The 27,115-nt window shown below is 46.4% G+C and overlaps 1 protein-coding gene across 1 annotated transcript in view; it reads right to left on the bottom strand.

Moving 5' to 3' along the window:
• Window positions 1-27,115, bottom strand: part of CUNH10orf90 (chromosome unknown C10orf90 homolog) — a 320,876-nt gene that overhangs the window by 81,738 nt on the left and 212,023 nt on the right. The gene's annotated exons all lie outside the window — the stretch shown is intronic.

Consider the following 27,115-nt stretch of genomic DNA (forward strand, 5'->3'; position numbering starts at 1 on the left):
CCAATAACTATGAGTGGAGAAAAAGTTTTTTTGTTATTATTCATATTCTCTGAAACAAGGCCAAAAAAAGAAAAATTCTGCCGGGGTATGTAAACTTTTGAACACAACTGTATCTATCCTATCTATCTATCTATCTATCTATCTATCTATCTATCTATCTATCTATCTATCTATCTATATAAAGAAAGCGCAGCAGCACTCTGTAAGGGCCAAGATACATAAAAACAATGAAAACATTGAATCTAAACTGTGTGACAGGGTAGATACGAGGGGAGGTATGTGTCACTCCGGCTCCTAGCCTGTGTGAACTGAAACCTACAAATTTTCCACCAGCATGTTATATGTTGGGGGTTAAATCACTAAAGGGTGTGTGGTTTTATGTGAATGGCAAAGTGGGTGGGAAGCCATTCACACTACCTCTCCTCAGGGTTTGGCTGAGCAAGCTTAAAAGCTCAGTCACTATTTTTTTTTCTATTGTTGTGGTTTGGAAAGGCAAGGTCTCCAGACTGGAAAAGCTTCAGCTCAGGATGGAGCTGAAGGCTGGGACTACAACCAGTGTGGGCGAATCCCACACTCATATGGATTGTGATATCACTTATCTTTTGTTTTGTCATTTTGCCAGTAAGGCCGTGTTTATTCCTGCTGAAGTTGCAGGGCTTTATGCCACGTAATGAAGCCTGCAGAGAAAACCTGGTTACTGAGTCCACTTCCGGAAGCGGCCAAGCGAGTCGTCTTGCCACAACTGTATTATTACTCAGTAAGCTGTACTTACTAAAAACGAAGGCTGTTAGGGCATAAATTGGCCAATTCATGTGTGCCCATCAACCGCAGCAAGGTGACCTCCCATCTGAAGAGTCCTGCTCTACTCTACATGCCTCCTGTCTGACCTTGCATTCCTCCCATTAACCAGCAGGTGACGTATAACCAGTTCTACCTGCCCATTTAAATTGCAGGCATTTTAGCCCAGGAGTGACATGATTTGTCCTAAGGTGCAGGCTTGTAGCCCAAGAGAGGTATGCAGCATAGAGCAGGACTCATCAGACGGGAGGTCACCTTGCCACAGTTGATGGGCAAACAGGAATTGGCCAATTTATGCGCTAAGAACCATTTTTTTTGTAAGTATAGCTTACTGAGTAATAATACAGTATAGATCCAATGTTTTCATTGTTTTTATGTATCCTGGCCCTTACAAAGTGCTGCTGCGATTTCTTTATATATATATTGTGCAGTTTCTGCAGCTGGCACCTGTTCACACTTAGTAAAAAACCTGATCAGTAGCTCCTATCTATCTATCTATCTATCTATCTATCTATCTATCTATCTATCTATCTATCTATCTCATATCTATCTATTTATCTATATTTCTATCTATCTATCTTCCTATCTGTCTATCTATCTATTCATCTAACTATCTATCTATCTATCTATCTATCTATCTATCTATCTATCTATCTATCTATCTATCTATCTATCTATCCTTTGCTGCATTGTCTTGTCTCATAATTCCTAATTCCATTTCCTACATAAATATTCGTTATTCCACTTCATCTGCCGTCTCATCCGGCGCTCTCGCAGCAGACCTCATTTGTTACAGGTCTCCCTGTCTATTCCAGATAATTTATATCTAATGTCCGTACTTCTCCTTTAATACAGGACGCATGAATAATGCATATTGCATCTCGCTTCCAATGCAGTCCTGCAGAATTGATTTCCCGCAAGTGTCCTGCATTACAGAAGAGCTCGGATCTTTACATAGAGGATTGATGGCTCTCCTGAATGCAGTGCTTTCCAGTGCCTGCCCTCACCTGACCATATATTAAAGAAATATAGATCCAATCGCTACGAAATTCATGGAAATAAACTACCGGGAAGAAATTCTGTGCATGTTTTATATCGGGAGTCCGCTGATAATAAATGCCAGGTACATGCAGCAGAGGGAGGAAGGCTATTAGTTAGGGGCACCGGCCCGGCCCGCAGGGTGTTCTGTCAATATTACATCTCGGTTGCTGTGTTATTGTAATGCAAGTACTGATCAAGTTGTAAGAAATCACTTTACAGCGAATTACTTCTCACTGCAATGCTGAGTATAAGAGGATACAGTCTATAGTATGTGCACAAAACAATACCAGCAAGATATATATAATACAGAGAATAGCCAACATCTTATAGGGAGGCTCCAATAGGAGGTGCTAGAGAGCTGCTTTCCCCCTCTTGGAAGAGGCCATTTGCATATATTTTTCCCAGAGAGCATTGTGTGGCGTACAGATCTCCCTGATTGTAATGAATGTGCTGCATTCTGCTGGGACCTGTGGTACATCTGAGATTAGAAGATCGCAACATTTAGCTGCGCACAGGTTCTCTTTAAATTTTCACAGCCATTCATGAGTTAAGATGTTTCTTGTGGCATGGAAATGGTTTACAGTTCCTCATGGTCTATTGGCTGTGCTGCTTATTGGAACCACACCCTTCCATTATATAAACATGATTCCGGCTTCCCTCCATGCCAGCAATAGAATATTCATTCTGCTCCTGGCGTCTGTGGAGAAAATGTTCTAGAGATTCTTGAGATTGTTGTGAATACCTCTTCCTTTCCCTTCTGGTGTTCTTTCGTGTTGCTTTTCTGCCTCTTTACTGTGTACCCATTTCCCCTTTGTATTTTATCCTGTGTGTTTGCTGTTTGATTATGCCTTGGTTCCCCCCTGTCTGTCCAGCCAGTCTTACCATTTTTCTCCTGCCCCTTCTCCCTGGGGGGAGGGTGGAAGTTATGTAGGATTTCATAGGAGCACAGACAGGCATGTGAACCAGGCATCTCCACCTTCAGGGATAACCCCGGGGTTAGTGATAGACTAGGGCCCCCCTATAGTAAGAGAAAGTAGAGGGTCCCTCCTCCCTGTCTTTCCTACGATCACAGTGTGACACTGATCTTGGCACACACTGCAAGGAGAGGTTGGCCTCTAGCAATGGCATAACATGGTTGTGAGCGGAAAGTTCTTAGGAGTACAAAACTTTGAAAAAAAAAGAACGTTGCAGTGCAATCACTAGCACCAAAGATCTTAAGCAATGTACATCTCTGAGTGTGTGTCACCTTGTATTCATGGCGCCAATACAGTTGGATCTTATGGTTGAGCCGGGAGCCTTGGCCTCCCTGCCCCACCACTCTCTATCCTCCTGCATCCTGACGATGGCACAACGACATCACTGAGCCTGTGCCGGCTTGCACTGAGTGCCAAGTGGGCAATAGAACTGTAACGTCACTCGGATTAGATAAGTACAACATTTTTATGTTTTTGTATGGGATGGCACAAAGGGAGTGTTAATATTTGTAGAAGGTGCTCATGGGACATCATTACTTTTAAAGATGGAACTAAAAGGGCATTAGTGTGTTGAAAAGACACTGCGCGCTGTGAGGATTCACAGGTCTGCATTTACAGAGTGACTGCAGACTTGAACCCCAATTCTGGACAACCCCTTTAATAGTTCATATTCACACTAGATAACTTGATGGAACAACTCTTGTTTGAATTTCATGGATAAAGAATAAGTATCTAATTGCTGGATATCCCACCACTTGGGCCCCCAACAATAATGAGAATGGGGGACCAATATCCAAATGAATAGAATGGTGGTCGTGCTTCGATCATTGTCTATGGGACTTCCATCAGTCCCGCAGACTATGAATAAAGCTGCAGCAAGTAACCAAATGTAACTTCCATTGTATTTGTGGCGCCCCTGTTGGTTGTCGCCACAGAGGTTCTGCATCTCACCCAGAGGTGTGGTACCCCACTCTCAGGTAAGGATGTAGTACTACCCGGGACCCACACGCTTGCATCCATTACACTCGACTTCAGTAGGGAAGGGCGAGATTGCTCCTAAGGGAGAGCACAGTCCCTGGTCCCTAGCTGGAGGGTGGAACCATGTAGTGGGTGTGGGTGGAGGAAGTAGTTTAGGGGAGCGCTGTCAGAAGGAGTATAAGAAGAAGGGGAACCATCTTGAAGGGAGAGAGAGTTGAGTCAGACAGTTGAGAGTGGGAGCTCAGGAGGAGCTCCACTCAGGAGAGCAGAGGAGAGGGGCCTAGTCTGAGAGGCCCAGGAGGAAAGACTGAGAGACAAGGACAGGAGCAGAGGGAAGGCTCCAGAGACAGAGGGGATCCCAGGAGCACAGCGAGTGCGGATGCCACCTGTGCGCCCGAATCTACACGGACGTGGAGGGATCAGGCCGCAGAGGGGACCGGCCCCTAAACTAGTGGAGAATAATCAGGCTCAGCTAGATAACCGGAGGCTACTGTACTTGCAAGGTGCAGCTGTCAACTATCACAATTACATTGCCGAAAAGGTGGCCGCATAGGGGCCAGGGGACTGCACGTCGCCCGACAAGACCCGAGGCTACTGGTTTGGGACATTGATTGTGAAGCGCAGGGCAGGAGGGCGAGAGCCTGCGCAGGAAGGCGACCGAGTAAGGAACAAAGAACGGGGTCCCGTTTAAGTACTTCTGAAATACTTGAGGGCTGCTGAACCCCTTCCTTGGTGAATGCAGGACGACGTGGGAGGTTATAATCTGGCAGTTGTAGCCAGGAGCAGCGTGATAACGGTGAGTAAAACCTTGAAGACTGCACCCCACTGTGTCCTTGAATAATTTCTGTGCCATCACCAGCCCTGCACTACACAGCACCAACAACATCTACCTCACAAAATCATCATACACTGCCCTGGAGCTAAGCTCTGCCTGTGGAGAGCTGAACCAACTCTGCTGCGTCACCATCAGCTCCAGAGGATCTGCACCGCAGCGGCGGCCCCATGTAGCCGCATACCACAGGTGGCGTCACGAACATTATCTCTATAAAAACTGCATTCGCCTTTTACTTTTCCCCTTTTATTGACCGCCCTGAGTCACGGATCGGGTGACTGCCACTGTGACATCTCCCAGCATCGACCGGCCCAGCTACCAAGTAACCCACGGCCCAGGGTCGCGTCATATTCAATGGGGGGAACATAAGACTCCAGTTCTCGTGGCTGGCGAGCGTTCCAGAGACCACCTATAATGTAGATAGGAGATTAGTAATGATTGTGGCACAACCCGCTTAAGTCGGGATTGCTGCCTCAGACCATTACCATGTATGGGTGTTGACAGACAACCATTAGCCGGTAAGCTCTGGCATGTGGAGGATCAGTAGCTGCTCTGGAGCAGATGTTTGGCCCACAGATTACTCCATATGAGGGATCCTTTCCTACTAGAAGACAGCCTGCACTACTTCTCATCTTCAAGGACTCTGGCACTGCGCTGCGTGCCAGTCTGCCCGACATCTGCTCCTAATATTGGATGCCAGTGTTTCTTGGCACAGGAGATGTAACAACCCCTGTGGCACAATTAGCACAAGCAAAGGGCATAGCCTTGTAAGCCATATGGCAAAATGTCATAGTTAATGTTTGTAAATATTTCTTACAACGTTGGCATAGGGTTTTTCTTTCCACACATTAAATAAAAAGAATTGACATCTGCTATCTCCATTCCTTTCTACTGTACAGAAGCTCCATAAATAATCTAGTATTTGTGCTCCACTTTTTTCAGGACTCCCATAGAAGTGGATTGAGAGCGAGTTTAAAGGGGTGATGCTAAGTTTTTAGATGTTATCACCAGTCCGAGGGATAAGGGATAACTCCTCGAACACTAAGGGTCCGACAGGTCAGACTTTCTCCAATCCTAAGAATCGTTAAGAAAGGCCGGTGATGCAAATTTCCCAGCTTTATAAAAACCCAGCCTCCTCTAACCTTGTGCCAAAAAACAGCAGTCATGGGTTCTTCTAAGCAGCTGTCTAGCACTCTGAAAATGAAAATGGTGCAGGCCCACAAAGCAGGAGAAGGCTATAAGAAAATAACAAAGTGTTTTCAAGTTGCCCTTTCCTCAGTTCGAAACGTAATTAAGAAATGGCTGCTAACAGGAACAGTGGAGGTCAAGATAAAGTCTGGAAGACCAAGCAAAATTTCACTGAGAGCTGCTCGTAGGATTGCTAGAGAGGTAAATTAGAACACCCATTTGACTTTAGCAGACTCTGGAGTTGTTGTACATTGTTCTACTGTTCAGAGACACGTGCACAAATATGACCTTCATGGAAGAGTCATCAGAAGAAAACCTCTCCTGCATCCTCACCATAAAATTCAGCATCAGAAGTATGCAAAAGAACATCTGCACAACAATGATGCACTTTGTAAACAAGACCAGTGGACCAATGAGGTTAAAATAGAGAAATTGTTGGCCACAATGATACAAAGGTATGGGGAAAATTTCACGGGTAGAGGGAAGAATTGATTCAATGAAAGTTCAACAACTTCTTGATGCAAACATAACACCATCTGTAAAAAAGCTGAAGTTGAAAAGAGGATGGCTTCTACAAATGGATAATGATCCTAAACACACATCAAAATCCACAATAGACGACCTCAGCAAGAATTGAAAGACTCTTGTCTGGCTACAAAAAGCGTTTGCAAGCAAAAGGGGGCGCTACTAGGTACTAACCATGCAGAGTGCAAAAACTTTTACTATAGTGTAAAAATAATGCTGCCATATAAAGCCCAAGATAATAGTGCCATGTGAAGTCCACCTTATCTCACTATATTGTGCATAAATTATACTTTCTTAAAGAACACATGATATAGCCACATAGTTCCCAAATAATACTGCAATTCAACTAGAATAATACCACTATACATTGCAGAACAAAACTAGATGGTTTTAGTTTGATCCAGAGAATCCTGGCTTAGTATACTGTTGTTTTACTCATAAATGCCGACTCTGTATTATTTTTTCTTAGACTACTGAATTGTTTCTTTCCTCTGTTATTCCTCTTGGAAATGTAAGAATGAATTGATAGCTACCGTATTTTTCAGACTATAAGACGCACTTTTTTCCTCCAAAATTTTGGAGGAAAGTGGGTTGGGTGCGTCTTATAGTCCGAACATACAGTATATACATATGTACTGTGGCTGTGTGTTGTGGGGGGCTGGGGGAGAGCAGCAGCGGGGGATGAGCGGGGCACAGAAGGCAGCAGCCACCTGCTGCAACCTACGCTGTGCCCGTTGCTAAAAAAAATGAATATTCCCTGCGCACCACGCCCATGGGCGTGGAGAGCAATGAATATTCATTTTCTTAATAGTGCGCACACTGTAGCCGCAGTGCAGCTCCTGCTGCGGCCGGCGGTCTGAGTGCCCGCTATTAAAGTCCATTAATATTCACTACAACCCACTCCCATGGTGCTATTGAAGAGAGTGAATGGTCACTGCTCCCCACGCACAGTCCCGGCACAGCACTTCACTGTGTGAAGGCGCATGGCACAAACGCCATGCACGGCTGACACAGTGAGAGTGTCGGCAGCAGAGCAGGACGCAGCGCTGGAGGAGAGAGGAGGTGAGTATGATTGCATATTTTTTTGTGGGCAGCGTGATGGGGATCAAGGGGTGCCAAGCATACCAGGATCAAGGGGTGCCATGAATACCAGGATGGGGGATCAAGGGATGCCATGAATACCAGGATGGGGTACCAAGGGGGGCCATGCATGCCAGGATGGGGAATCAAGGGGTGCCATGCATACCAGGATCAAGGGGTGCCAAGCATACCAGGATCAAGGGGTGCTATGAATACCAGGATGGGGGATCAAGGGGTGCCATGTGTGACATGCAGAAGTAGTGCTGTTGCTTTAAAAGCATTCAGCAACTATTAGCAGTAACACAAGCACATGAGACAGGAAGTGTTGTGCTCCAGAAGCATCCAGCAACCAGAGGGGTTAACACAGTCACAGGAGAAGGGGAGTGGTTTAGCAGAGCCCCATGGGGATTGTGGGGAAGTTGTTTACTGTCAGGCTGGAGCCGAAGAGAAAGGTGGTGTGTGTGTTCTGTATCTCACAGAAGCACCCCTGCAAGTGAAAAGGATTCAAGTCAGGAGTGAAGCTAAGCACAGGTCAGGTATAGTTCCTGAACTAGCAGTGCAGAGTATTGTCAGGCAGAAAGATAAGGACTGGAATAAATGATGTCACAGGGATCATCTCCCTCAGCAAACCCTCCCCCCACCTCCATCACACTGTGCTGTAAAGAATGCTGTGTTCATTAATGTGCCTTTGCTTTAGAACTGTGCTGTCCTGTACTACTGGGAAGACTGTGAACTGCTGTGCTGCTAAGAAAACTGTACTGTTTGTCACTGGAGCCTGTTCCTCATTAGACTTAACTTGCACTGGCTGTGCGGCTTCTTATTAAATGCTACTGTTCTACTGTTTATGAGCACTCTTGTCAAGTGTGTCTTGCTGAAACAACCTATGTGTCTGTGCCTGAGGGTCAATTCCCCTGTGTGACTTAGAGAAGCTGTCGCACATGGTCTATGGTCGCCCTGAGTAACGGTTCCCCCAGGATTCCAAAGAATTCATGTGACCTGTCTCGCCCCTATCTGAACCTAGTGGCGTGAGTCTAACACATGCTTACCAGGATGGGGGATGAAGGGGTGCCATGCATGCCAGGATGGGGGATCAAGGGGTGCCATGCATACCAGGATGGGAATGAGGGCCACTCATACCAGGATGGGGAAGAGGGCCACCTATACCAGGATGGGGATGAGGGCCATGTATACAAGGATGGGGATGAGGGCCATGTATACCAGGAAGGAGGGGCCATATATACCAGGACAGAGGATATTAACAGAATTGAAGGACATTACCCCAATACCAGTGTCAGCAGCAGACCCCTCCCCCATAACAGTGCACCGTGACCACATTTTTTGCTTACATTTGTTTTTCTATTTTCCTCCTCTAAAACCTAGGTGTGTCTTATGGTCCGGTGCGTCTTATAGTCCGAAAAATACGGTAATTGTTACTATTTCCCTTGTAACTGTCTCTACACACACCGAACTGTTCAAACAACATCAAACTTTACAGACTCGCCTAGTTGTCAATTTATTGATACATTTCCAGGAGGAATAACAGAGGAAAGGAACAATTCAAAACTGTAAGAAAGCGTGCTGTAGAAATTCTTATTTCATGGGGAATACAAGAATCTTCATGTCAGGGGAGATGGAAGGACCTTTTTAAAGGGGTTGAAATCATTTCTCTGCACATGATTGGAAATACTGAGGTCAGCCAGAAGGAAGCACATTAAGTAAAGATTATAAAAGATTATGTTGTAGCCAATGGATAAAGGTCTATAAAAGGTGGAAAACCCCTTTAAATTAGTTTCTAAATCAAGGTATGAAAGCACTTGTGAGAGATTAATAATCTGAGGGCAGCTCCTCCATGTGATGAGTTATTTTCTGAGTAAACGGTGATATCGATCTCATCTCGGACTCGGCTTTTTGTTTGTGAATCATCATTACGATGGCAGGATCTTGTATTGCAGAAGGTGAGAAAAGAGTTCACTGATATATTTAGATGGAAATAGCGCGTGACAACAGCTTCATTGCCGAGCTCACGATGCTCCTACATTTCCATCCAGTCACAGAATAAAATATCATGAACATTTTCAATAATGGGTGGATTTATTCTGTAGACCCAGACTCTGACAATTAACATGATTTGCCATACTAAATTACATTTCAATGCCATCAATGTTCCATTTTTTTTAATTTGAAGCCTCAAATCCCCTTTATAACTTCCATGTATGAGTTTAGTGAGTGGCAGCTGCGGACAGGAGAGAGTGATGAGAGCACAAGAGCACTGACTCTGTGTGCATGCTCGCTAGCCTCCTGCAGTGTCAGTGCACATGTGCAGGGCTGGGGACTTTGTTCAGGCAGCGCACACTCTGGGCAATATAAAAGATGGTGTGTGGCATAGTGATTGAGGAGCCAGAACAGTGCAATGAGCCCTTGGCCACACCAAGGGTACACCAAATCTCCCTCATTTGCATAAGAAATGAAACTTTTTCTGAAAAGGTAAAGAAGTAAAAACTATATAACAAGGATGATTTTTATAGGGGGCTAAGTCCCCTTCATAACTATGTAACTAGTTTGTATTGAGTTTCGGGGGCAACAGACTCTCTTTTAACGTAGATTCTCCCAAAGGCGTTTTTCATAAAGTACAGTAAATACATACTTATTGTTAATATATAGACCAAGTCAAACATAAAGATTCCTTCTTGTACCTGTGTGTCTTTTCTCATCTCCATCTGCCCCTCTGTGCTGCCAGCTTTATATACTAACGGTCCTATTCTTCTACTGCTAAAACCAGCAGGACACTGCTTCTCCTTAGTGCTGCAGACCCCTCTCTCCCTGACCAATCTCATCTCTCTGAGTTGATAACTCTGAGCTGTACTGACTGATGAATATGTAAACCGCACTGGCTTCAAGTACAGCTCTGCTATACTGTCCTCAACTCCACTGTGACCCTTCTAAATGGATATTTTATACATCATCAAGCCAATCTGTGCTTAGAATACACACTATGCTTCTGTACATTATATGGTCCTGGGTTTGCAATTTCCCATCATTGGCCTGTCAGCAGCAGGCAACAAGCACAGCTCAGCAGTGCAATTCTCAGCTCTTTTCATATATATCATATAATCATCATATAATAGTAGAGTTGGAGGGGACCTCCTGGGTCATCTGGTCCAACCCCCTGCTCAAAGCAGGATTCACTAGATCATCTCAGACAGATGTCTGTCTAGCCTCTGTTTGAAGACGTCCATTGAAGGGGAACTCACCACCTCTCGTGGCAGCCTGTTCCACTCATTAATCACCCTAACTGTCAAAAAGTTTTTTCTAATATCTAATCTGTGTCTCCTCCCATTTAGTTTCATCCCATTGCTTCTAGTCTTTCCTTGTGCAAATGAGAATAAAGATGATCCTTCTACAATGTGACAGCCCTTGACATATTTGTAGACAGCTATTAAGTCTCCTCTCAGTCTTCTTTTTTGCAAGCTAAACATTCCCAAATCCTGCAACCGTTCCTCATAGGACATGGTTTGCAGACCAGTCACCATTCTGGTCGCTCTTCTCTGAACTTGCTCCAGTTTGTCTATGTCTTTTTTAAAATGTGGTGCCCAAAACTGTACACAGTATTCCAGATGAGGTCTGACCAAAGAGGAGTAGAGACCGATAATGACTTCACGTGATCTAGACTGTATGCTTCTGTTAATACATCCCAGAATTGTATTTGCCTTTTTTGCTGCTGCATCACACTGTTGACTCATGTTCAGTCTATGATCTATTAGTATACCTAAGTCTTTTTCACATGTACTGTTGCTTAGCTCTATTCCTCCCATTCTGTGTATGCTTTTTTCATTTTTATTGCCCAGATGTAGTACTTTGCACTTTTCCCTGTTAAAAACCATTCTGTTGGTTGCTGCCCACTGCTCCAGTTTATTTAGGTCTTTTTGAATCCTCTCTCTCTCTTCTCTAATATTAGCTATCCCTCCTAGCTTTGTGTCATCAGCAAATTTAATCAGTTTACCCTCAATTCCTTCATCTAAATCATTGATAAAGATGTTGAACAATACAGGTCCCAGGACGGAGCCCTGTGGTACCCCACTTGAGACATTCATCCAGCTGGATGTGAAGTGTAACGGGTCTGGGAGGCGGAACCTCTGAGCTACTATACAAGGGGGCAGTCCTTGTAAGGGAGCGGGTGGCGACCAGGCAGGCAGTCACGGCAGGTGACCGGGACAGTCTCTGAAAGAACGGGCAGGAGATCACGGCAAATGACTGGGGCAGTCTCTGGGTGAACGGGTAGATGGTCACGGCAAGTGACCGGGACAGTCTCTGGAAGAACGGGCAGATGGTCATGGCAAGTGACCGGGGCAGTCTCTGGGTAAAGGGTTGGTACGACCTGTGGCGGCTGATGGTAGACTTGAGCTCCCAGGTGAGCAGGCGAGAGTCTCTGGATAAACGGGTGGTCACAGCATGTGACGGCGGAGCCTCCAAGAAGACCAACAGACAGGCGGCAGATGAGCGCTCCCAGGTGAGCGGGCGAGAGTCTCTGGATAAGCGGGTGGTCACAGCACGTGACGGCAGAGCCTCCAGGTAGGCTAGCGGACAGGCAGCAGATGAGCGCTCCCAGGTGAGCGGACAGGAGTCACTGGACAGGCAGGTGGTCACAGCACGTGACGGCGGAGCCTCCAGGTAGGCTAGCAGACAGGTAGCAGATGTGCGCTCCCAGGTGAGCGGGCAAGCTGGTCCATAGACAGACTGACAGGAGTTGGAAGGCAGACCGTCGGACCTCAGGCAAGCAGGCAGGTAGCTGAAGTGCGCTCCCAGGTGAGCGGGCAAGCTGGTCCTTAGACAGACTGACAGGAGTTGTAAGGCAGACCGTCGGACCTCAGGCTAGCAGGCAGGTAGCGGAATATCAGGCAGGAAAGACAGCAAGCTGGCAGGAATCTGGCAGGTATCTGGCAGGTAACTGGCAACGGGACCTGAGGGCTGAAGCAGAGTAGTGAACAGTGCAACAACATTGCTCGGGCACCTCCATTTTGGAGGAGGTGCCTTATATATGGTAAAGTCCTCCGGCCATTGGCCGGGGACTCCTTAGGACGGCGCGCGCGGCCCCTTTAAGAGGGAGGGAGGGCGCCCGCGCGCGCCCTAAGCACAGTGGCCGGGAAGGAGCGCGCGCTGCCAGCAGAACGGGAGAGGGACGCCGGGCACGGAGCAGAGCGGTGAGGGGAACAGCGTCCCTGCCTAGCAGAGGGCAGGGACGCCGGCACTACAGTACCCCCCCTTTAGGCCCCCCCTTTTTTAGGCCAGATAGAAATTTAGCTAGGATGAGAGGGGCATGGATGTTCTCCCGGGGCTCCCACGTTCTCTCCTCAGGACCAAACCCCCTCCAATCTACCAGAAAAAAGGTCTTTCCTCTTACCCTTTTGGTGGCAAGAATGTTCTCTACCTCAAACTCGTCCTCAGCAGAAACCGGAGCAGGAGGCGTACCTGTAGACTTGGAAAAAGAGTTAAGCACCACGGGTTTGAGGAGAGATACATGGAAGGAGTTAGGGATCCGTAAGTTGGCCGGGAGTTTCAATTTATAGGCCACCGGGTTGATCTGACTGATGACCTCCAGAGGACCGATGAACCGAGGCCCTAACTTGTAAGAAGGTATCTTGAGTCGAACATATTTAGATGAGAGCCAGACTTTATCTCCTGGACGAAATTGTGGAGGATCCAGGCGTTTTTTGTCAGCGTGTCTTTTCATACGCTCGGATGACAGAAGGAGTGCGGACCGGGTACTCTCCCATATGGAGGAAAATTTGCTAACGAGAGATTCCGCAGCCGGGTTGTCCACAGAGGTGGAGACAGGAAAAGGAATCCGAGGATGCTGACCAAAGACTACAAAAAACGGGGATTTGGAGGAGGATTCGCTCTCGTGATTATTATAAGAGAACTCGGCCCATGGTAGGAGATCCACCCAGTCAGAATGGTGGGCATTAACGAAGTGCCGGAGGTAACTGGTCAGGTTCTGATTGATCCGCTCCACTTGACCATTGGACTGTGGGTGGTAAGCGGAAGAGAAGTCCAGGGTGACGTCTAGTAGTTTACAAGTGGCTCTCCAGAAACGTGAGGTGAACTGTACCCCACGATCCGACACGATGTGGAGGCCATGAAGACGGAAGATGTGGCGGATAAAGTCTTTAGCCAGCTCGGGTGCAGACGGAAGGCCTGGCAGGGGAATAAAGTGAGCCATCTTGGAAAAGCGGTCAGCGACCACCCAAATGACCGTACAACCGGCAGAGACGGGGAGATCAGTTATAAAGTCCATTGCTATATGCTGCCAGGGGGCAGCAGGTACAGGAAGCGGAAGGAGGCGTCCGGCTGGCAGATGTCTCGGGACTTTGTTGCGGGCGCAGGACACACAGGCAGAAACAAAGTCTATTATGTCCTTGTGCAGGGTAGGCCACCAATAGTGCCGGGCAATAAGCTGGAGGGTCTTTTTCTGACCGGCGTGGCCAGCTAGTTTAGACGAATGGCCCCAGTGTAGGATCTTCTCCTGATCAGGTACTGAAACAAACGTCTTACCGGGAGGGAGACGATTTAGACTCACGGGAGCCACCTGCATTACTCTGGCGGGATCGATGATATGTTTAGGTTCTTCCTCGAGATCGGACACCAGAAAGGATCGGGACAAGGCATCTGCTTTGACGTTTTTGTCAGCCGGGCGAAAATGAAGAACAAAATCAAAGCGAGCAAAAAACAAGGACCACCGGGCTTGGCGCGGGTTAAGTCTCTGGGCATGCTGGAGGTAAGCCAAGTTCTTGTGGTCAGTGTAAATTATTACCGGATGAAGAGCCCCCTCGAGTAGGTAACGCCACTCCTCCAACGCCAGCTTGATGGCCAATAACTCTCGGTCTCCTATGGAATAGTTGCGCTCAGAAGAGGAGAAGAGTTTGGAGAAGAAGCCACAAGTTACCATTCTCCCGGAAGATGATTTTTGAGTAAGTACCGCTCCGGCTCCAGAGGAGGAGGCGTCAACTTCCAGGAAGAACTGCTTGTTGCCGTCCGGGCGATGCAGCACCGGGGCGGAAGAGAAGGCCTGTTTTAGGGAAAGAAAGGCCTCCTCTGCTTCGGGCGGCCACTCTTTGGGATTAGTACCCTTACGGGTGAGCGCGGAAATTGGGGCAGTCCGGGAAGAGAAGTGCGGGATGAAGAGGCGGTAGTAGTTGGCGAAGCCCAGGAACCGTTGAATAGCCTTCAACCCCTCTGGTCGGGGCCATTTCTCGATGGCAGACAGTTTCTCAGGATCCATTTGTAGGCCGGTCTGAGAGATAATGTAGCCCAGAAACGGAAGCGAGGTCTGCTCAAAGAGGCACTTCTCATATTTAGCGTAGAGATGGTTCTGCCTGAGCCTGAGCAGGACCTGACGAACATCCCTCCGGTGAGTCTGGAGATCCGGAAAGAAGACCAAGATGTCGTCCAGGTACACCACTACGCAGGAGTAGAGAAGGTCCCGGAAGATGTCATTGACCAACTCTTGAAAGACGGCAGGAGCGTTACAGAGGCCAAAGGGCATTACCAGATATTCATAGTGGCCGTCCCGGGTGTTGAATGCCGTCTTCCATTCATCCCCCTGACGGATACGAACCAGGTTGTACGCCCCACGGAGGTCCAGTTTGGTGAAGATTCTAGCCCCCCTCAGACGATCAAATAACTCCGGAATGAGCGGAAGGGGGTACTTATTCTTCACCGTGATCTGGTTAAGGCCTCTATAGTCTATACAGGGACGGAGAGAGCCGTCCTTCTTTTTGACGAAAAAGAAGCCTGCTCCCGCCGGGGAGGTAGATTTCCGGATGAATCCCCTGGCCAGATTCTCCTCAATATATTCGGACATCGACCGGGTCTCAGCAGCGGATAATGGATAAATACGCCCATGGGGAGGAGAAGTACCAGGTAACAGGTCGATAGGGCAGTCGTATGGTCTATGAGGGGGTAGTGTCTCTGCCTCCCTTTTATTAAAGACATCAGCATAAGACCAATAAGGAATCGGAAGTCCAGGTAGATTAGCTGGGGTAGGAGAAGGACGGACGGGATGAATGGGAACCAGACAGGTCTTATGGCAGCCCTGTCCCCAGCGAAGGACTTCTCCGGTCTGCCAGTCAAGAACGGGTGCATGTTTCTGGAGCCAAGGTAGGCCTAGCAAGAGGGCGTGAGAGAGTCCAGGCAGAACATGGAAGGAGATACTTTCAGAATGCAGCATTCCCACCTGCAGAGTAATGGATTCGGTGATGAGTTGGATGGGGCGTGGTAAGAGCCCCCCATCCACGGCAGCAACAGACAAGGGTACAGCCAGAGGTTTGGTGGGGATGCGGTATTTCTCTACCAGGGACTGTGAAATAAGATTCCCGGCTGCTCCAGAGTCCAGTTGGGCTAGTTCGAAATAACGGTTCTCCCCGTAGACGATTGAAACAGACAACAGCAGGGATGGAGAGGATTTATTCTTGTCTAGGTGGACCTCTCTGAGCGAACCTAGACACAGGCGTTTCCCGACCTCTCCGGGCAGGCACGGATCCGGTGCTCCTTACTGCCACAGTAGAAGCAGGTCCCCTCGGCACGGCGTAAGTCCTGACGGGTCTTGACCATCTTGGTCTGGTCGACCTGCATAGGCTCAGGAGGGTGTACCTGGTTAGAGACAGAAGGAGTGACGGGTTTCTGAAAAGTAGGAGCTAGACGTGGTAACCTCCTCTCACGGGTGACCTCTCTGGCACGCTCCTGGAACCGTAGGTCAATCCGGGTGGCAAGAGTTATTAAGTCATCGAGAGTGGTAGGAATGTCCCGACCGGCAAGTTCATCTTTAATACGGCCGGACAGACCCTCCCAGAAGACGGAAACCAGAGCGTCGTTATCCCAGGCCAGCTCTGAGGCAAGGGTACGGAACCGTATGGCATATTGGCCCACGGTGAGACTTTCCTGACGGAGGCGTAGCAACGATGATGCGGATGAGGTCTTCCGTCCGGGTTCGTCGAAGACTTTCCGGAAAGCCGTGAGAAAAGCAGGCAAGTTGGACACCAGGGGGTCTCCTCTCTCCCATAGAGGATTTAGCCAGGCCAGGGCCTCCCCGGTGAGATGGGACATGATGAATGCAATTTTGGCTCGGTCGGAGTTAAACTGGTGGGACAATAGTTCAAAGTGCAGGGTGCACTGATTTATGAAGCCCCGAGCCTGGGCTGAGTCGCCTCCGAAGCGAGGAGGTGCAGAAAGCCGAGGTCCGGGGTAGGATATCATGGTGTTAGTGGACAGCGGAGCTGCCGGATTGCGAGACATGGCACTGGCGGAGGTTGTTGGTGGAGCAGTCAGAGTGTCCAGGCGAGTATTGACATTCCGCAGGTGACCCAGGATGGACTCCTGTTGGGACCTTTGACGGGACAGTTCATGACACAGGTCCGAGAGCGAGGGAGCTTGGGTGCCACCGGGTACCATGGCCCGAGCAAACTGTAACGGGTCTGGGAGGCGGAACCTCTGAGCTACTATACAAGGGGGCGGTCCTTGTAAGGGAGCGGGTGGCGACCAGGCAGGCAGTCACGGCAGGTGACCGGGACAGTCTCTGAAAGAACGGGCAGGAGATCACGGCAAGTGACTGGGGCAGTCTCTGGGTGAACGGGCAGATGGTCACGGCAAGTGACCGGGACAGTCTCTGGAAGAACGGGCAGATGGTCACGGCAAGTGACCGGGGCAGTCTCTGGGTAAAGGGTTGGTACGACCTGTGGTGGCTGATGGTAGACTTGAGCTCCCAGGTGAGCAGGCGAGAGTCTCTGGATAAACGGGTGGTCACAGCATGTGACGGCGGAGCCTCCAAGAAGACCAACAGACAGGCGGCAGATGAGCGCTCCCAGGTGAGCGGGCGAGAGTCTCTGGATAAGCGGGTGGTCACAGCACGTGACGGCAGAGCCTCCAGGTAGGCTAGCGGACAGGCAGCAGATGAGCGCTTCCAGGTGAGCGGACAGGAGTCACTGGACAGGCAGGTGGTCACAGCACGTGACGGCGGAGCCTCCAGGTAGGCTAGCAGACAGGTAGCAGATGTGCGCTCCCAGGTGAGCGGGCAAGCTGGTCCATAGACAGACTGACAGGAGTTGGAAGGCAGACCGTCGGACCTCAGGCAAGCAGGCAGGTAGCTGAAGTGCGCTCCCAGGTGAGCGGGCAAGCTGGTCCTTAGACAGACTGACAGGAGTTGTAAGGCAGACCGTCGGACCTCAGGCTAGCAGGCAGGTAGCGGAATATCAGGCAGGAAAGACAGCAAGCTGGCAGGAATCTGGCAGGTATCTGGCAGGTAACTGGCAACGGGACCTGAGGGCTGAAGCAGAGTAGTGAACAGTGCAACAACATTGCTCGGGCACCTCCATTTTGGAGGAGGTGCCTTATATATGGTAAAGTCCTCCGGCCATTGGCCGGGGACTCCTTAGGACGGCGCGCACGGCCCCTTTAAGAGGGAGGGAGGGCGCGCGCGCGCGCCCTAAGCACAGTGGCCGGGAAGGAGCGCGCGCTGCCAGCAGAGCGGGAGAGGGACGCCGGGCACGGAGCAGAGCGGTGAGGGGAACAGCGTCCCTGCCTAGCAGAGGGCAGGGACGCCGGCACTACATGAAGCCATTTACAACCACCCTTTGAGTCCGATCACTAAGCCAGTTATGAATCCACCTAACAGTTGCCTGGTCCATTGCATACTTGGTCATTTTTTCAATAAGGATGGTGTGAGATACTTTGTCAAATGCTTTGCTGAAGTCAAGATATACTATATCTACAGCATTTCCCTGATCCACCCAGTCAGTGATTCTGTCATAGAAGGAAATTAAGTTAGTCTGACATGACTTGTTAGTTACAAACCCATGCTGACTCTGGTTAATCACTTCATTCTTATCCATGTACTTACATACATGTTGTTTAATAATTTGTTCAAAGATCTTTCCTGGTATAGAAGTCAGACTCACCGGCCTATAGTTCCCTGGGTCCACCTTCTTCCCCTTTTTGAAGATAGGAACAACATTTGCTCTTCTCCAGTCTTCTGGGACTTCTCCTGTTCTCCAAGAATTTTCAAAGATTATGGAGAGTGGTTCTAAAATTTCTTCTACGATCTCCTTCAGTACTCTGAGGTGTAATTCATCTGGACCTGGAGACTTGAACTCATTTATGTTAGCTAAATATTCCCTCACAATCTTTCTGTTTACAGATAACTTGGATTCCTCTATTCCTTTAAAAGGACAGTGAAGATCAGTTGATGTTACATTTTCTTTCTGAGTGAAAACAGATGCAAAATAGGAATTAAAAAGTTCGGCCTTCTCAACATCCTCTCTTACCATTTCTCCATTTTCATCCTGTAAAAATCCTATAGCATCTTTGACTTTTCTTTTACTTTTGACATACCCCCAAAATCCTTTTTTATTGCTTTTGACATCTCTTGCAAGCCTTAATTCATTGTCAGCTTTAGCTAACCTGATACGTGCCCTACAGGATCTGCAGACTGCATTATAATCTTCTTTAGATATGCCTCCCTCTTTCCATTTAATAAACATTTCCTTCTTTCTTTTTAGCATGTGTTTAAGTTCTGTGTTCATCCATCCTGGTTTCCTTAAATGCTTCCCATTCTTCCTACTTTTCGGGATTGTTAACGATTGTGCTTTGAGAATCTAATTTTTAAAAATTTCCCATCCTTCCTGGACATTTTTGTCCTTAAGGACATCCAGCCATTGGATCCCTCCTATTCTCTTTCTGAGTCTCTTAAAATCTGCCTTTCTAAAATCTAACCTTGAAGTTTGAGTCTTCACATGTCTTCCTCCTCTAGTTATCCAAAATTCTATAATAGCATGATCGCTGCCTCCTAGGGTCCCAGCCACCTTTACCTCCTCAACCATTTCCTCCCTGTTTATAAGGATTAGATCCAAAGTAGCAGATCCCCTTGTTTTCTCCCCTACCTTTTGGAAGATAAAGTTGTCAGCAAGAGAGGATAAGAATTTGCTTGACCTGTTAGTTTTACTTGAGAGAGATTCCCAACAAATGTCTGGATAGTTGAAATCTCCCATGACCACTACGTCATATTTTTTGGAGAACTTGGTCATTTGATACATAAAGAGTTCATCCATATCTTCAGCTTGCCCAGGTGGCCTGTAGTAAATGCCTACAATGGTGTCCTTTCCGTTGTTCTCTCCTTGTATTCTTACCCAAACAGTTTCCACAGAACTCCCAGTCTCTGAAGCTTCAATCTCTGTGCAGATATACGCTTTTCTAACATACAATGCGACACCTCCTCCTCGTTTATCAAGTCTGTTTCTTGCAAATAAGTTGTATCCTTTTAGCCTTTTATTCCAATCATGTGTATCGTCCCACCAAGTTTCAGTGATTCCAATGACATCGTATTCCTTTTCCTGCATTAGTAGTTCCAATTCTCCTTGTTTGTTGCCCATGCTTTGTGCATTTGTATAAAAACATTTTAGTTTGTGATTGGTTTCTCTTCCTCCCATATTTTTATTATTTAAATTGTTTTGTCTTTGTTCTTCTTTTCCACTTCCAGTAGCAGAGATCTCAATAGTATTTGTCAGCTGTATGGCTTTTTCTGGCCTTTTGCTTCCCTTCCCACATTGTTCTAGTTTAAAGCTCTTCTGATGAGTGTAGCAAGGCGACTTCCAAATACATGTTTTCCAGTCTGCGTAAGGTGCACCCCATCTCTAGCAAGTAGTCCATCGTATAGGTAATTCATTCCGTGATCCAGAAATCCAAATCCTTGTTGACGGCACCATCGACGTAGCCAGTTGTTCACCTGTAGAATCTTATTCCACCTCATTGTTCCATGGCCATCCACTGGGAGGATGGATGAGAAGACCACCTGCGCTCCCAATTCTTTCACTTTCTTGCCTAAGTCTTCAAAGTCACTGCAGATGGTTTCCAGGTCCTTTCTTGCGGTGTCATTTGTCCCCACATGTATTAGCAGGAATGGGTAGTGATCTGTAGGTCTGAAGAGTCTTGATATCCTGTCAGACACATCTTTAATTTTTGCTCCAGGAAGACAGCACATTTCTCTTGAGGTTATGTCTGGTCTGCAGATAGCGGCCTCTGTTCCTCTTAACGGGGAATCCCCCATGACCACCACTCTCCGTTTTGTCTTCACAACATTCTTCTTTCTCCATCCAGGAGGATTCTGAGGGCTTACAAGGTTATTCATTGCTGGCAAAGTCTTATTTTGCTGTATTTCTTCATGGTTCTCCTGCGTGAGAGCCTGGTACTGGTTCCTGAGCAGTATGGGTGCTGACTGCCTCTCGATCCTCCTGCTTCTGTGGGTCACATGCTTCCATTCCTCTGTTTCGTCAGGTGCAGTTCGAATTTCTTCTCTTTCTGAATCATGAAGAGATAATTCTGCTCTGTCTAAGAACTCTTCACCTTCCTTAATGATTTTCAAGGTAGTTAGCCTCTCTTCTAGATTTCGCAACTTTTCCTCCAACAGGGACACAAGCTTGCATTTCTGGCATGTGAAGTTTGGCTTTTCCACTGGCAAGTCTGTGAACATGTAGCAGGATATGCAGCTCACCAAATGGCTCCTGGACTCTTCCATGTTCTTATTGTTAATGTTCTGAAAACAGTGAAAAAAGCTTAAAAAAAAAGCTTCAAAATGCGCGCGCCGGTAGGCGTGCGGTTTACCGATGTCCTCTTTTCAGCTCCAACAGCCAAAATCCAGTGTTCTTTGAGTTCGCGGAGACTCTTCACTTACCCCAAAATGCAGTGGGAATATGCAAATTATCTCCTCAGGACTCCTCCCCTGGTTTACCGATGTGCTCTTTTCAGCTCCAACAGCCAAAATCCAGTGTTCTTTGAGCTCGCGGAGACTCTTCACTTACCCCAAAATGCAGTGGGAATATGCAAATTATCTCCTCAGGACTCCTCCCCTGGTTTACCGATGTCCTCTTTTCAGCTCCAACAGCCAAAATCCAGTGTTCTTTGAGCTCGCGGAGACTCTTCACTTACCCCAAAATGCAGTGGGAATATGCAAATTATCTCCTCAGGACTCCTCCCCTGGTTTACCGATGTCCTCTTTTCAGCTCCAACATCCAAAATCCAGTGTTCTTTGAGCTCGCGGAGACTCTTCACTTACCCCAAAATGCAGTGGGAATATGCAAATTATCTCCTCAGGACTCCTCCCCTGGTTTACCGATGTCCTCTTTTCAGCTCCAACAGCCAAAATCCAGTGTTCTTTGAGCTCGCGGAGACTCTTCACTTACCCCAAAATGCAGTGGGAATATGCAAATTATCTCCTCAGGACTCCTCCCCTGGTTTACCGATGTCCTCTTTTCAGCTCCAACAGCCAAAATCCAGTGTTCTTTGAGCTCGCGGAGACTCTTCACTTACCCCAAAATGCAGTGGGAATATGCAAATTATCTCCTCAGGACTCCTCCCCTGGTTTACCGATGTCCTCTTTTCAGCTCCAACAGCCAAAATCCAGTGTTCTTTGAGCTCGCGGAGACTCTTCACTTACCCCAAAATGCAGTGGGAATATGCAAATTATCTCCTCAGGACTCCTCCCCTGGTTTACCGATGTCCTCTTTTCAGCTCCAACAGCCAAAATCCAGTGTGCTTTGAGCTCGCGGAGACTCTTCACTTACCCCAAAATGCAGTGGGAATATGCAAATTATCTCCTCAGGACTCCTCCCCTGGTTTACCGATGTCCTCTTTTCAGCTCCAACAGCCAAAATCCAGTGTTCTTTGAGCTCGCGGAGACTCTTCACTTACCCCAAAATGCAGTGGGAATATGCAAATTATCTCCTCAGGACTCCTCCCCTGGTTTACCAATGTCCTCTTTTCAGCTCCAACAGCCAAAATCCAGTGTTCTTTGAGCTCGCGGAGACTCTTCACTTACCCCAAAATGCAGTGGGAATATGCAAATTATCTCCTCAGGACTCCTCCCCTGGTTTACCGATGTCCTCTTTTCAGCTCTAACAGCCAAAATCCAGTGTTCTTTGAGCTCACGGAGACTCTTCACTTACCCCAAAATGCAGTGGGAATATGCAAATTATCTCCTCAGGACTCCTCCCCTGGTTTTGTGCTTCCACAATGGATCTTTTTTAAACTCTGTTGTGGAGAAACAGTAGAGCAGAGTGCAGAACAGTTGCGCTCTGCAGGAAACCAGCTAACAGATCAATGATGTAAAAACACATCTGCTATACTGATGCACATAGCACAGGATAAAATTGGTGTGACCAATACAGTACCATAGAGTGTACAGAAGCACAGAGTGTATCCTAAATATAGGAAACACTTTGTAGGACCATATTGTGATTATGGGAATAGCTCTTTAAAGAAGATTTTTCACCAGATTTCACTATAACAACTACATAAATTACTAAACAGATCTCTTAGACCTGATGAGGCTGGTGAAGTTTCTGAAAATGCATGAAAGTATAACTGTATAACCCTTTTTTGAAAGTTTAAACCCAATCTCCTCCAATCTTGCATGTTTGACAAGCCCCTCAGTGTCCCTCCTTCGTGCTGCTACCGAATATTCGCTCACCCATCTGATTGACAATTCCTCAGTGCGCTTTCTATCTGCTGCTGAATGTCCGCCCATCTATCCCGATTGTCAGCTCCTTAGTGTCCTTCCTCTCTGCTGATGAATCTCCACCCATTATCACGATTAAACAGCCATTCAGACATGACTTTTCAGAGTAAGTACACCAGTCTCAGCAGAGACATAAGAGATCGAATTAATAATGTATACATTTTAAATTGTGAAATCTGGTGACGGAGCCATTTTTAATGAGTTTCCATATTATTTAAATGTGTTTTTTATGTCTTTAAAAAATAATAATAATATTTTGTGACTTATTTAAAATACAAATATTGCACCATCTGTGAGATACAAAAAAAGGCAGGAATTGTTTTTACTGCGCGGTATGTTATTTTGCGTCTGGTCGAGTTTGCACAAAATACAATGTGCAGCAATTTGTGCAAGCTTAGAGTCACATAGACTTCTGCAGGTTTCATTGAAGTTAATAGACCCCATTGAAGTCTATGAGAAACCAAATATATATATATACAGTGTTTTCTTGCTAGCATCCATATACTAACGTGCATAGACTTCTATGGACTGCATTGACTTTACTAGAACCCACAGAAGTCTATGAGAAGCTCAACATGGGCATTAACAAGCAATTACTCATATCTCATGCAGAAATCTTGCAGATAGTACAGAAAACCCATATGGCACTAATGCAGAACATGATATGGAAAAATAGTAAAAAAATGCAGTTACCATATGGAAATTTATAATTGCTGTTATAATAATTGCTACAGATTTGTCATATGGTCATTTGTGTGATATGTAAATAAATATTTGTTTAAAAAACAAATTCAGCTCTGCGACTCTGTAAAAAACTGTAAACCCCTAGTGTTATAGAAACATTATTTCAGAAGCAACAAAATGCATAAATAAGAAATTTATATTAAGGAAGAAAAAGAACATTGACATGGTCGGCTTCTGCTAGAAACGTCCGGGCTCCACGAGTAGAACATTAGGGTAAAGAGATTACAGCCTCACAGGTATATTCTAATTACTTCATAAATTGCTGCTGCTTCATTTTAGAACCAGTCTGGTAAAACAATAATAATATTGGACACAAAACTGCTTAGGAAGCAAAGGCAGGAAAATGTCAAGAAATGCAAAAGTTGTTGCCAAACTTCAAACTAAAATAAAAGCGATCATATCATAGAAAATGCAGATAATACAAAATGCAGTATATTAATGTACAAGCAGTGTGATGAAGTCTAATATTTAGAGTAGATTTTACTAATCCAGAACTCCTCTGATCTATCTATAGTACTCTGCAAAAGTTTTAGTGTGTTCATATGGCATCTTTCTCTACAGAAAATGAAGGGAATAAAACACACCAAAACAAAACAGGTAAAGCACATTCTGTGCACCAAGATATATGCAAACATTAAATATATGAAATTTACATTGCATTACTGCCATATAGACCATATAGATATGTAGCTCACATATTGGTCAATTTGTCTGTGCCCAAAGGCATCCCTTTCTTTAATGGGATCCTAACTATCAGCCTTACCTCTCCTGGACAAATCAGGATAAATAGATAGATCTTTGCGAGACCCAAGAAATTTCGAAAAGACACAAGGGATAGACTAAACTGGGATACCATATCTAATTAAGCCGTGAAGGTGGTCAAGGCCAGGTCTTGCTGTGAGACCACCAACTAAAACCCCACAACTACAGGTGAGCGAACCCAAACTTAAAAGTTCGGGGTTCGTACCGGACAGGTAGTGTCCTGCGCTAAACGCCGAGCACGGACTTGCAAAGTTTGGAATTCCAGGGGAGCTCCGTTGCAGAGAGAGAGAGAATTTTTTTCCAGATCTAACGTTTGAGTCTCCATTGTTTTCAATGGGGTTCGGGTTCTGGTTCAAGTTCAGGTACAGTTCTGGACTGCAGTTTGGGTCGGGTACCAGAACCCAAACTTCCATGGGTTCGTTCATCCCTACCTACCACCAATTACACTCAAAAATGTAATATTAGCCATCTTTTTATTTATTATTTATGATTCACCTAAAATACCAAAATGCCAAGAAATTCAAAAACACTCCCCAACCCCAATGGGAGTTATAATCTAATTTCTTACACATTTGGGCGATATTGGAAAAGAACTTCGGACTCAGGAGCCCAGAGCTGGAGGCATCAATGCCAACCATTGAGCCATGATCCTGAGCCCCATAGATGTTTGGTGCATACCTCCAGCTGTATGATCCAATCGGGGCAGATTTACACTATATGACCAGCAATATTTCATTTGCTATGAGTTGCAGCCCTGGGTGTAAATCTCCAAGTATCTCCCTTCTGCTCTAGTAAGAACCGTTGTGCTTTTCCTTCACTGACGACACTTGTGCTTGTCGCCCGCACACTGTGCACATCTGATAGATGCCTGGAAATTGTTTTTTGGCCTTGCTGATATGTAAACACTGAGCAGATGTTTTAGTGGAAGGTTATATGACGGCCCTTTATCTTCACTGTGACAATGGAAATGTTGGCAGCAGTTTTTGGAAATCATTAACGTTATCGTAAGTCACTGCACGTGGAGGGACCGGGACGGATTATCAAGGAGATGAATTCAGGGATTATTTATGATCTCTTCTAGCTGGGCAAACCTTCACCCTTGTTCTGGTTTTCTTGGTGTGCCGCCGATAAGTGCCTAATAACACTTCCAGATATGCAACCAATTATCGGTACTATTAATAATTTAGTTTATGCCTATAATGCTGCTCGTTGGGGTCAGTTGACCCACAGTTGGGGATTTGCAGCCTACAGGAACAGCTTTCTATGCAGATCCGTGCACCTTCAATGTGTCCCTGGATCCCCCAGCACATTAGGAGTTTTGGATAATGCTTTTATCCTTTTGTTTGAGATTCCTGAAACAAAACCTACTGAGAAAGTGGGTAGTGCTGACGCGGGGAGAACACATCTGCATCTTTGCTCTATAGTCAGCATTATATCCAGGAGCAAACGTTTGCTATATACTCGTTTAATGAGGCCTTAAATGTTTCCCTTCTTATTGCTAAGGTAAAACCCAAATTTTCCATTATCTACATATCTATCCATCATTGTATCCATCTCTGTAATATTATTAAGACTACAATCCGGACCCTCGCCATAAAAAGCTCCCTGATACTAGCACGGCCCTGTAATTGGGGCCACCGGGGTAACAAGTCCCGTTTATGACATTTCTTCCATCCTAAATCTTCCCCATTACCTGTGAGTGATATTATTGAGAAGTGGAAGGAACCGCAGCAACTCAGTCACGAAGTGGAGACCATGTAATGTTACAGAGTGGAGGGCCGAGTGCTGAGGAGCAGAGGGCAGAAAAGTCATCAATGCTCTGCTGACCCCATAACTGCAGAGTCCAGACCTCCTCTGGTATTAACATCAGCACAAACACTGCGCCCCCGCCGGGGAGCTTCATGGCAGAGCAGCTGCATACAGCCGTACATCACCAAGCATAATGCCGAGCACTGGATGGAGTGGTATAAAGCCACCACTTCTGGACTCTGGAGGAAATGTGTTCTGTGCAGTGACATCTCATTCTTCTCCATCTGGCATCTGATGGGCAAGTTTAGGTTGGGTGAATACCAGGAGAACATTACCTGTGACATTTTGGGAAAATAAATATTTTTCTATTCCCTATGACTTCCCAGTACACAAGGTCCATAAAGGCATGGTTGGGAAAGATTGGTGTGGATGAATGTGACCGGCTGCAGAACCCAATCGAAAATATTTGTGATGAACTAGAAATGAGATGGAGAGCCAGGCCCTCACCTCCCACAACAGTGTCTGACCTCAAATCTTCTGGATGAAGGGGAAAAAAATTCCTACAGACATTTCCAAAATATTATAAAAAGCCAACCCAGAAGAAAGGAAGCTGCTACAGCTGAAAATGGTGATTGGGGGGAACTAACTTCATGTTAATACCTTTGGATTTAAAATTAGATGTCATAAAAGCTCCTGTAGGTGTAATGTGTAGATGCTATGATGATCAAATCTTTTGACATTCAAATTCTCCACCTTCAATGAATTTTTCCTAAACATTTGATTGCAGTAAATCAAGTCACATCAAAAACTGGTCCAAAAATTATCCTTCTTAGTAATTTGTGATCCTGCAAACCATTCTATGCTTTATAACACTGACTCAAACTGACG

This window comes from Phyllobates terribilis, unplaced genomic scaffold, assembly GCF_046119375.1.
Source record: "Phyllobates terribilis strain yellow unplaced genomic scaffold, ASM4611937v1 Scaffold_5__5_contigs__length_657084704, whole genome shotgun sequence".
Classification (NCBI taxonomy): domain Eukaryota; kingdom Metazoa; phylum Chordata; class Amphibia; order Anura; family Dendrobatidae; genus Phyllobates; species Phyllobates terribilis.